General features: G+C 34.6%; 1 pseudogene; it reads left to right on the top strand.

The window, feature by feature from the left end:
- The first annotated feature begins 10,446 nt into the window (after window positions 1-10,446).
- On the top strand, window positions 10,447-10,851 carry LOC107195681 (annotated as a pseudogene).
- The last annotated feature ends 214 nt before the right edge of the window (window positions 10,852-11,065 follow it).

Raw genomic sequence — 11,065 nt, 5'->3', positions numbered from 1 at the left:
TAATTTAGCCACGAAAATGAAGGAAATTCTAATTTGTGACAACATGAATGGACCTTGAGAGTATTATGCTAAGTGAGATAAGTCAGACAGAGAAAGACAAATACTCTATGATCTCATTTATACATGGAATCTAAAGAAGCTGCACCTGTAGAAATGGAGAGTAGATTGGTGCTTACTAGGTGCTGGTAGGTAAGGGAAACGCCGAGATGTTAGTCAAAGGTTACAAGTTTCAGTTAAGATAAGTTCTGGGGATCTAATGTACAGTATGGTGACTATAGTTAACAATACTTTGTTCTACACTTGAAATTTGTGGAGAAAGTAGATCTTAAGTATTTTTACCACATACCACACATGTGCACGCACACACACATACACACACTCACATTTGATAACTGTGTGAGGTGATAGATGTGTTAACTATCCTAACTGTGATAAATACTTCAAAATATATACATATATCAAATCATCACATTGTTTATCTTAAAGTTACACAAGGTAGTTTGTCAATTATATCTCAATAAAATTGAAAAAATAAAATCAAATGTTAAAAAAAGATAGTTTTCAAAATTTAATAGAGTCATCTTAAAAGGAGACAACAGCTTAAAAGGACTCTCATTAGCAGTGTTTTGACATAGTGAATATCAAAAATAATTATTTTTATAGTTGATTTAAAATTAATTTTATAAAAATCTTTCAATGAACAATTAAATTAAAAATAAGAGGAAGGCCAGAAAAATGCATTTGTTGTCATTTTGAGTGAGATATTAAACCAAATCTTAGGAGATATACTGTCTCCTACTACGATGTAATTCAACATCAAGCACAATGCATTCCAGCCCAAAATGGCTAATTTAAATCTTATCGACCTTTAAATTGAACTTTTAATTCATGAGAAATTTCAGGGTTAGACTTAAAACGCACTAAGAAAAAGCCATGAGATAAATCCAGAGGTTTGTTCTTCAATAAGTGACATGCAAACAATCTAAGTTGTTCTAGGCTAAATGAGGTTTAAGATGCAATGTGTTGTCCTAGATTAGATCCTGGTTTTGAACATGGCAGGAAAAAATTGGAGAGATTATGGCTGGATACAAAATGAAATTAAGAAATTATTATTAATTTTGCCAGATGTAAATATCGTTATTCGGCTATATAGGAATATATGATTTTTTTAAAAGACTGAATATCGCAGTAATTAGGCGTGTAATGTGATGTCTGTATTTTTTTAAAATACTTCTGCATTTAAAAAAATATTTTTTAAAGAAAGATTTAGCATGATCCTCCATGATCTGACTCCAGTTTAGTTTTCTAATCTCATCCAGGCATATGGTAAAATAATAAATATCACCTATATCTTTATTATTGTTTTTAAAATAACTCCCTTTGAAACTTTCAGGATAAGTAAACCTATTTTAACATGGAACAAAGTCTTGTTTTAAAACAAAATATTTTCAACCTTAAATTCTTAAACGGACTTTAGGATACCTGGGCGGGGGTGTGTGTATTTATCTCATGAATTTTACGGCTTTCAACAGGTTGTCAAAGTGGCATGTGACTCAAAAATATTAGAAATGTCAAAAGGTTTTCCAGTTTTACTTGTATAACTCACTGCACTGTAGCTTTTAAAAGAACAATCTTTAACTACTCTAAGGGTTTTTAAATAATTGAATCAAATTAAAATATTATATATGAAGCTCATAGTTTCCTTGTTGAACTTTTGGCCTCTTTACAGATGATATTTCCATTTATATTTTTCCATCGCATGCTGAGAATTAAGCAACTCCTGAGGGTTAGTCTTTCATATACATTTACGTATGTTATAAACTATGTCTAGTTTTCAGATAATGAGGGGAAAAGAGTTGATTAAAGGGTCTTTGAGGCTTTAGAAAAGAAGGATCAGTTAATCTTAAACCATTAGCTGCGTCATGTAGCTGACATTAAAGCCTGAACATTTACTTGGTTTTGAATTAAGGTAAATTTCCATGGACATGCTAAAGGCTGAGTTCCTGTAGGGATAGGACTAGTGTTCAGAGGAGGAAGGAAAGACACCTATGCAGGGCTGGTCCCATGGGAATGCAGCCTGAGCAGTTCCATACTTAAAAGGGGCTGAGACCTGGGTTAACGTTTGACTGTCAGCACCTTTAAATTCTTAATCATATTTGAACAAAGGACATCACATCTTCATTTTGTACCAAGTCCCACATAATATGTAGCCAATCCTGTATATGAGGCTTGGCCTAGGCTTATCTGTGGAGCTGCTGTAGCTCTGTTCAACTTGTTTCTTGCTCAGCTATTGCTACCCCCCAGTTTCCTTCCTGCAGATAAGGGCTGGGGTTGGGCTGCTCCAGTTACTGAAACAGTACAAAAACCATGAGCAAACACATATTAGGACTGGAGAATATGAGGCAAAGTAGAGAGGAAGACGTACTGTTAAATCAGCCATGTCATGGTAATTTTGTTCAATTTTTATGATTTTCGCTGATAATGTTCCTTCCCTAAATTTTTCATAATTCCCATCCTATTTCCTCTGACATCCCTATGTTAGAAGGGGTCACCTCATCTGTTGATAAAAATAGTCTTAGGGCTTCTCTATGCACTAAAACTAAAAATGGCACTGAATGGTGCTGAATCCAGCCATTCTCATATTTTCTCTCTAAAAATTTAAAAGGATTGTTTTTCAAAATATACTTAAAGACTAATAGTGGCAACATTTTTGTAAGGCAACAGCTAAATGTATGTCCGTATAACGTTATCTAAGCTTTTTTGGTCATGAATATTTAGTTTACCAGAGCTGCTTTGTAGAGTTGTACTATGCACAGCCTGCTCAAGGGAGCTCAGGGACACCCAACAACACTCTGTCTATGGTCCTTCACTGGCCTCTTCTCTGATCCCAGCCTCATTATAATGAAGTCTACTGAGTTTTGCAGGAGAGGAAGTGCTCATGATACATGAATAGACTTTTTTTTTTATTTTTTCCCTAGGCAGACAACTAGTAGTAAATAGTAATGATAATAAGAATAACAATAACAACAACATAGTTACATATGGTAATAATCATAATGACATTGTTATTACATTCATAATTAAAAATTACTATATATGAGGCGCTTGTTGTGCTTCATTTCATTCAATGCTCCAGCAACCTGAGAAGTAGGTACTGAATTATCCAGTGTTTATAAAATAAAACTGAGATTCAGAAAAGTGAAGTGACTGAATTGCCCAAGGTTATTCACCTAGTAAATGATGGAGCAGAAATCTGAACTCAGGCCAGAGGAATCCAGAGGCACTGTGGTGCCCTTACTCCAACAGAGAAAACATCTGAGACACACTGTCATTAAGACTAGGGAGGCTCTGGCTATTTCGCTTCTGTCTGTTGAATGAATTGAACAAACAAAAACAATCACTAATTAAAAGTGACAACTCTTTTTAACTCTTATTTCTAAAATGCAACTATTGCTTTTTTGTACATGACATTAGCTTTGGAAATTTCAGTCGGCAATTATTCATCAGGTATGATTTTAAAGGATCATAAATTGTCAACCCTTGTTGTCGGCTGTCATGAAAGGGAGAAGAATTAAGAAAGCAGGCAGTAGATAAGGCTAGGAAATCTAGTCTCTTTCTGAGGAAGTGGCATAGTTTTTTATTTACTTTAAAGCATCATCACACTGATCTTGAGTGTTCACATATGTATGGAATTTAAAATATGATATTTAAAAACAGTCCATATACCTATCTTACTATCGTTGTGTTTAATTATCTAGTTGTTTCATTTTATGGCTGACTTAAGGAAGCTCTAAGACTTCCTAGAAATCAGCCTTCCTAGCAACTAGAGACCACACTATCTGATCAAAAGTTTGGTCATCAATGCATCCTTTGGATTGCTTTATGATCCAAAGGGGAGACTGTGGATGAAATAAGAGGTTCTATGGAAATTAACCTCACAGGGTGATCTGATCATAAATTCCTAACCGGGCAGGTCATGGTGGGTAGTCACACCCTTGGCCTATAACTTCTTTTAGTGAAAGGTTTTAAGCTAACCCTGTCCATTGCTGTGGTGCATCTAGGTAAACACACCTTTGAAATACCAGAAGTCATACCCCTCGAAGGGGATATTAACCCTCAAGAGAGCACATAATCTTGTTAACTATCCTATAATCCAATCCCTGCCTCGCTTTCTCCATTTTCTACCTCTATGTATGTTCTCTCCTAAATTTCAAACACATAAAAGAAGCTGTAAAACTGTTGTCCTCCGAGCATTTGAGATCTTGCTCCCTGGTATACGTTGTCAGTTTCATTTTTTTAATAAAATTAACTAAAGCTCTAAATACACCCATATTGAAAAACATACAAACACCATTCTCTGTAGAAACAATGAAAGATACTAAAATACGACACAATGAAAAAAAAAAATGTCTAATCATTATTCTGAATGCAATCTGAAATTCTCTAATATAGGATTCTCTTTCTAAAATTTTGCTTCATCCGGACAATGAGAGTAAATTTTAAGGACATCCCTGAGGAAGAAATTCTGATTTAAGAATTTTGCTGAAATGACATGGTTCACTTCGCTGATGAATGTGGAGATAGAAGTAGCCATAATTTATTCTACTAGTTACCAACCAGCTTCACAGAAAGAAAAGAAAGGAAAAAAAAAAGTCTGGGAAGCCAGATACTAATGGTTTTGTTTCTTCAAAAACAAGTTTTGTTTCTTTTTATTTCCAGAAGTGATCTGAAATGCATGCTCCCGAAATTGCCAGAGGCAAAGAATATGGGTTTGTAGTAGATATTAGCAGAGTGAGCAAATTCCATACCTTTTCATCCTATGAAGACACAGGTATTTCTCAAACTGCAGAATTAACTCCTGAAAAGCCACTATTTATTAAGAAAAAATGATGTCAGTTGTCAGTTGAATTTCATTTCCCCATAGAAAATATCAATAAAGGCTTACATTACTGACCAAGTTTTCAAAAATAATAGCAAACAATGTCTCCATACTACGTACAATATATTTTTTTTAATTATTAAGTATATTAAAGACAAAACAACATAGTAATCAATTGAAGATATTTTATTTATATTTCTGGTATATTAGTGATTCATTAGTGATTAGAGATTGATGACAGGCTTCTTGAGACCTTTTTGTACCCACTTCGAATTATTTCATGATTTTCAAAAACTGATCTAGGAATATTTGTCTTAAGGCACTATTTTTAATGAAAATCTCTTTCACAAGAATAGGCTTTAGAGAAAAATTTCTTATTTTCCTCTGTGTTTGAGATTATGATCGCCATACAATTGACATCCTTGTTTATGTGGTTTCAATAAGCATATGTGACTATGGATATAAGTAGAACTGCTGAGAATAGAAAACTTTATGCATAATGCCAGATTCACATCATAAATTCTGATGCTGAACTATTTTAGTTACTAAAATATTTAATATTTAAAATATTTAAATGACACCAAATTCAAATTTAGTAACTTTAAAACAACTTGCACATTGGTGTGATTAGATTACACAATGGCTATATTCTTCATACTCTAAATTTGTGAGAAAATGTGATGCACACTGATTCTGTGAGAGCCACAGAAGTGTAAGAAAAGGAAAGGTATGGATGTGGGTCCCAAGATGGGAACCTCCAAAAACAGTTGTATCCTCTAACACAGAGGCAACACAGCTTAGCCATGCTAACCTGATCATCCTTTCTGAAATTTAATTCTGTCTTATCCATGGCTCGTCCTCGGTTATAGCTCTTAGTTTTAGGGTTATTTCCTATTGATCTCCACTAATCCTCTCAAAGAGCACTACCTTTATATAATCACTCAAGCCAGGAGCCCTATCCTTCACTTTACCTACCACATACCAGTCAATAGCTGGATCCTGTACACGAACGATTCTTAAATCCTTTCACCTTCATCCCATGACTAACTCCTTGTTTCTAAGCCTAATAATTTCTTGCATTAACTATTTCAAACACCCTTCTAATTCTTTCCCAACCTCGAGCCATTCACTTTCTAATTCGTTCTCTACTTCCTAACCAAGGCGAACTTCCTAAAGTATACATTTTACACTGTCTCTTTAATAGCTCCCCTACTTTTGAATTCCTTAGTAAAGAATCTAGTAATCCCTATGTGTATCACCTCAAAAAGCCATAAGAAATCTGTTCTCGATGTCATGTTTAGAGTTTTCTTAGCATGCAGATTCCCTCTCATGTCATGCCAAGGAATGTCCTTATATCCCACTGTCATCTTATCATGTATTATCTTCATACTCCAGTCTCAGGCTCGGCTCATGCATTGTCACCTCCTTTGTAATGTCTACCCCTGAGCTAAGTGTTCTTTTGTCTCTTCTTCCATATTGCTTATTGCTCTATTATTACTTATTTTCTTATCTTTGTACACTTCTAAAGTAAAGAAACTAAACGTTTCTTGACTATGTCTTGTTCACTGTATTGTATACCCAGCACCTAGCACAATACCTAAAGCGTACAAAAAGCCCAACACATATCTGCTGAATAAAGGTGCAAAATTATGACTCCAGTTGCTGGTCCCTACTTCTGGTTCCTAAGCTCTATGGAAAGGAGAGAAGGTAAAGCAGGATAAGTGAGGGCAAAGGGAAGGAATCCATTGTGTGATATGCACTCATAAGTACTGTTCATATATTCTCTCTAGTCCTCACAACATCTTGTGATGTAGGTATTATGATTCTGAAGTACAGGAGGAAGAAACTCAAGTTCAGAGACATTAACTGCCCAAGGTCACAGAGCTGGGACTCAAATTCTGGTTTATATGTCTCAAAATCATGTGTCCTTTCCACTACCAATCTTGCCTTAACAATTTTTTTCCCCCGTAGACAGAAAAATATGTTTTGCAATTAAGGTTGAAACTATTCTGAGATAGTATTTTCTCCCTAAATAATGTGTAAAGCTTCTTTGCCAGATTGTTTGAATGATGGCTGCCATGAGATAACCAGAGAAGCATGAAAAATGATGTAATCAAGCTGACATTTGTAGTTAGACTGAGTTAGATCAGCCAGTAAGTGCCTTTAAAACGCTGTTTATAAATTTTAATAACTTACTTTATGTAATTAACAGGTAAGAAATACTTTAGTATTTTTTTTTCCTAGTTTGTTGGACATGAATGTAATTTGCAATTTTTATCAATGGTCAATTTTTCCTTTGTTATTTACTGTGTAACATAGATGCAAGAACTCAGTCACTTCAAAGGAAGCTCTATAATTTGAATAAGCCCTTAAGAACGTGGATCAAATTGAACAAAGCATGGAACTTTTGTTTTATTTTTTATTACTGTATGTTTATATTCTAGTAAGTAGATAAAAAGAACAGAATATTTCACTACTGCATTAGACCAATGATTGATCCAGACCACAATTCTGATGTCAAGAGAAATCTCGTGTGATGGGCCTTAGCAAATGGATGGAGGGGCACTGCTGTCAGCCATGAAAAATATCTCAATGATTCCTTATACCTTGGAGTTACTCAGGCTCTTGCTGTTAGTAAAATGCCCAAATCTTTTAAGATATAATACATATTGTTTAATTTTCTTATTCATAAAAAGAGGAAAAATAGAAAAACAAATAAGAAAATCAAAATCACGTAATCACATCACTTAGAACAAACATCTTTTGTAATTTGTGTCTCTTCAGGGTTTTTCTTTCCATGTGTTTTTCCAAAATATGTCTTTTCTAAAAATACCACTATGCCTTTTCCCAGTCAGTTAATTTTCATTTGGCAATATACCATGATCATTACCATAGCCTTCAATATCCTCCTATAATACCGTTTTAATGGTTGCATAGTATTTCATCACATGAATTTGTCATTATATGCTTAACCAGCTCAGAATTACTGAGCATTTAGATTCTTCCAATTACTTTGTATTTTTAATGCTAAAAAAAAAAAAAATCCCTGTAATTTCTCTTTGAGCATATCTGTCAATATTTTTCTTAGCGTAATGTCTAGAAGTTTTGTGCAATTTATTATTTGTGGTTTACATCGTCTCTTATTAAATCTAAGTATATACTATTGGAATTAATTACACATTATTTGATGTAGACACGTGTAAGTGTGTGTATTTTAATAGAGTATCTTTTCTTCTTAGTGTTTTAGAGATCTAGTCACCAAAATAGTTATGACAGAGAGTTCGCCCACATGTACTTGTGCTTAGTTTCAAGTTCTAAAGTAGTATAATTAGAACAATACCTGGACACAGAAGACAATAAATATTTGTTGATGTGTTAATTAGATCAAAAGAAAGTGACAACTAACTATAAATAAGCTCTTTCAGGGATGCCATGCTTATAACAGGTCTATTCATTCATTTTTTTATTTACCACATATTTTGTAAGACTCTATACTTTGCCAACAATTCTTCGATTAAAATTAAGTAGTTTAGTGGGGTTGGGGGGCAAATCAGCTGGTATAGTACAATGTGATAATTTTATAATGGGAGTATAAGAGCTGTCATCAGGGAAATTTGCCATCCAGGAAACACAAATTAAAACAACATGAGATACCACAACACACTCAAAAGAATGTCTAAATAACAAAAGAACAGATAATACCAAATACTGGAGAGGATAGGTAACAAATGGAACTCTCCAAAACTACTGATGGGAGTCTAAATTGGTACAAACATCTGAAAATTTGTCACATGTGAAAATTTGTCAGTATCTACTAAAGCTAAACATCTGCATCCCCTCTGAACTAGCAATTTACCTGGAAATATACTCAATAGAAATTTATGTAACCAAAAGACATGCACAAGAGTATTCTCATGAGCACTATTCAGAACAACTGAAAGTTAGCAGCACTATTAATGTCCATTGATAGCACGATAGAAATGCAAATTGTGTATATTTCAAAATGAAATATCAAACAATAATATGTTTTTATGCCTCAATATATTTCTCCAGAAGGATGAATTATAAAGGGGCTAGGCTGCTGTTAAGAGGCTGATGTACTGATCTAGAATAAGGGTTTGAAATGGGGCTATGGTTCTAAATTTTAGAGAAAAGAGGTCAGACTGTACATTTAGATGATAATATTGACAGGACAGCTTTCTAATTGACTGTATGTTCATAAAGAATGGAAGAGTCTAGGAATACTCCCAGGCATCTGTCATAGAATACTAAGTGAAGTGGTCAAGTCACCATCTATGGCTGAAGAATCTGTGTACTGCACAACCCCAAAAGGTTACTTTCAAATCTCAGGCATCATAGGTTTTTCATAATATATTTATTATGAAAAAATTCTGGCAAATAGTAGTAAAGTATCTTATTTCAGGGGCATACTCTTCCAATTCCCATAAATGTTCCATTTGGACTAGTGATAGCCCTGATGTGGTGCTTAACACCCAGAACGAGAACAGAAGTGGAATGTGTTTTTATAGGTCAATGGGAAGAAGAAATGAATAATAAGCTCAGTTTTTAACTATTATACCTGAAGTTCATGAAATATTCAGTTAGAAATGAACGGCAGGAAGTTGAATATGTAGGTATGAGTTGCAGGAGTCTTGCCTAGGCTAGCAACTAAATTTAGAAGTCATCACCATGTAGGAGTTAATTGATAGTGAGAAAAGATCAGCCCGCAAGAGTTGGAATTGGGAAGCAAAGAGGACCAAGGGCAAAAATCTGAACAATCTGGTTATCTAAAGAATGAAAAGTATTACGAAGGCTAAAGATGGTCAACCAGACAGATAAAGGATGAAAACAAAGAATGGTGATGGAAAACTGTAGAATAGGGATTGAAAAATGCTATCTATCATTGGCGAGTAGGACTACCTTAGCAAGAACAATCTTAGTGACACGATGCAGGTAGGAGCCATTCAGAACAAATGGAGTAATTTTGTTTTTGTTTTTGTTGTTTTAGGATGAAAGAAATGGAAGGATGTTTATGCAGCGGGGAGAACAAATCAGTTGAAGAGCTTGAAAAGAAAGAATGTGAGGGCTAGGACCAAGATTTTAGAAAAAAATGGAAATATCTTAGACCCAAAACATAAATGAAAAAAATCTGATTATGAGATGGAACACTTCATATTCTGAGACTGGACCTACAGCACATGTGTTCGATTATATGAGTGACATGAAAGAGGGGACTCAAGAGAATTCATTCCTAAAGCTTCTATTTTGTCCATAAAATTGTATGGAGGGTCATGTGCTAAATGTGAGAAAAAGAACATAAAATGGCTGGGTAATGAGTTTAAAAAGAGCATGTAAAAGTTTAGAGGGGAGAAAGAGACTGAACTAATGAAGCAAAGTAATAATGGAATTGAGCTCCCTATTGCTGGAGAAGGAGAATAGTGCCCCGGATACTTTCAGGACCCTTGGTCTTCTGGGTGTGACACAAATCAAGTGAGGGAAGATGAATAAAAATCCCCTGGATCTCTACAGGATTAATTCATTCAAAAAGGAAATAAAAAATACTCAACATGCAAAAGCCTTGTGAAGAAAATGAAGGAAAACCATAGAACATGTCAAAGGCCAAGGAAGACCTTCAGAAGATGTCCCACAGGAGGCAGAAGGAGATCCATGACCTTCTGAAGAAAAATTAAGCCAGGAAGCAGAAGAAAATCTTAGAAGTAGGATGGCTATTCCTGGCCAGGGATTTAAAGAAGACATTCCCATTAGGCATCTGGACCCTGAAGAAATGCTAAGAGGAGTAGATGAGTTGGAAAGGCTTAGGGAAGAAAAAGAACAGAAAACAAATTCGTGATGATGCATTGGAAGCAAAGACAGTCATGCAGTGTCCTTATCCTTTGTGCTTTAGGTCTGGAATTCTCTCATGTCTGATAATAAAATCTGGCCCCTGCTTTCTTTCTGTTAGCATTTTCTGATGTATCTTTTACCTTTGTTTTAATCACCTGGTGGAATTTTGTTTTAGGTAGTTTTCTTGTTAACAGCATCTTACTGGATTTTGTATTTTGACCCATTCTCCAGGTCTATTTTTCAATTGGGAAGTTCCACCCATATGCATGAAAATATGTTCATTCCATGTTGTAAAGTAAAACATAACAAGTTACAAAGCAGCATATTTAATATCAGCTAATA

Source organism: Pteropus alecto, unplaced genomic scaffold (genome assembly GCF_000325575.1).
Source record: "Pteropus alecto unplaced genomic scaffold, ASM32557v1 scaffold21, whole genome shotgun sequence".
Lineage (NCBI taxonomy): Eukaryota > Metazoa > Chordata > Mammalia > Chiroptera > Pteropodidae > Pteropus > Pteropus alecto.
Note: the sequence above shows the minus strand (reverse complement) of the source record. Positions and strands in the feature narration are given on the sequence as shown.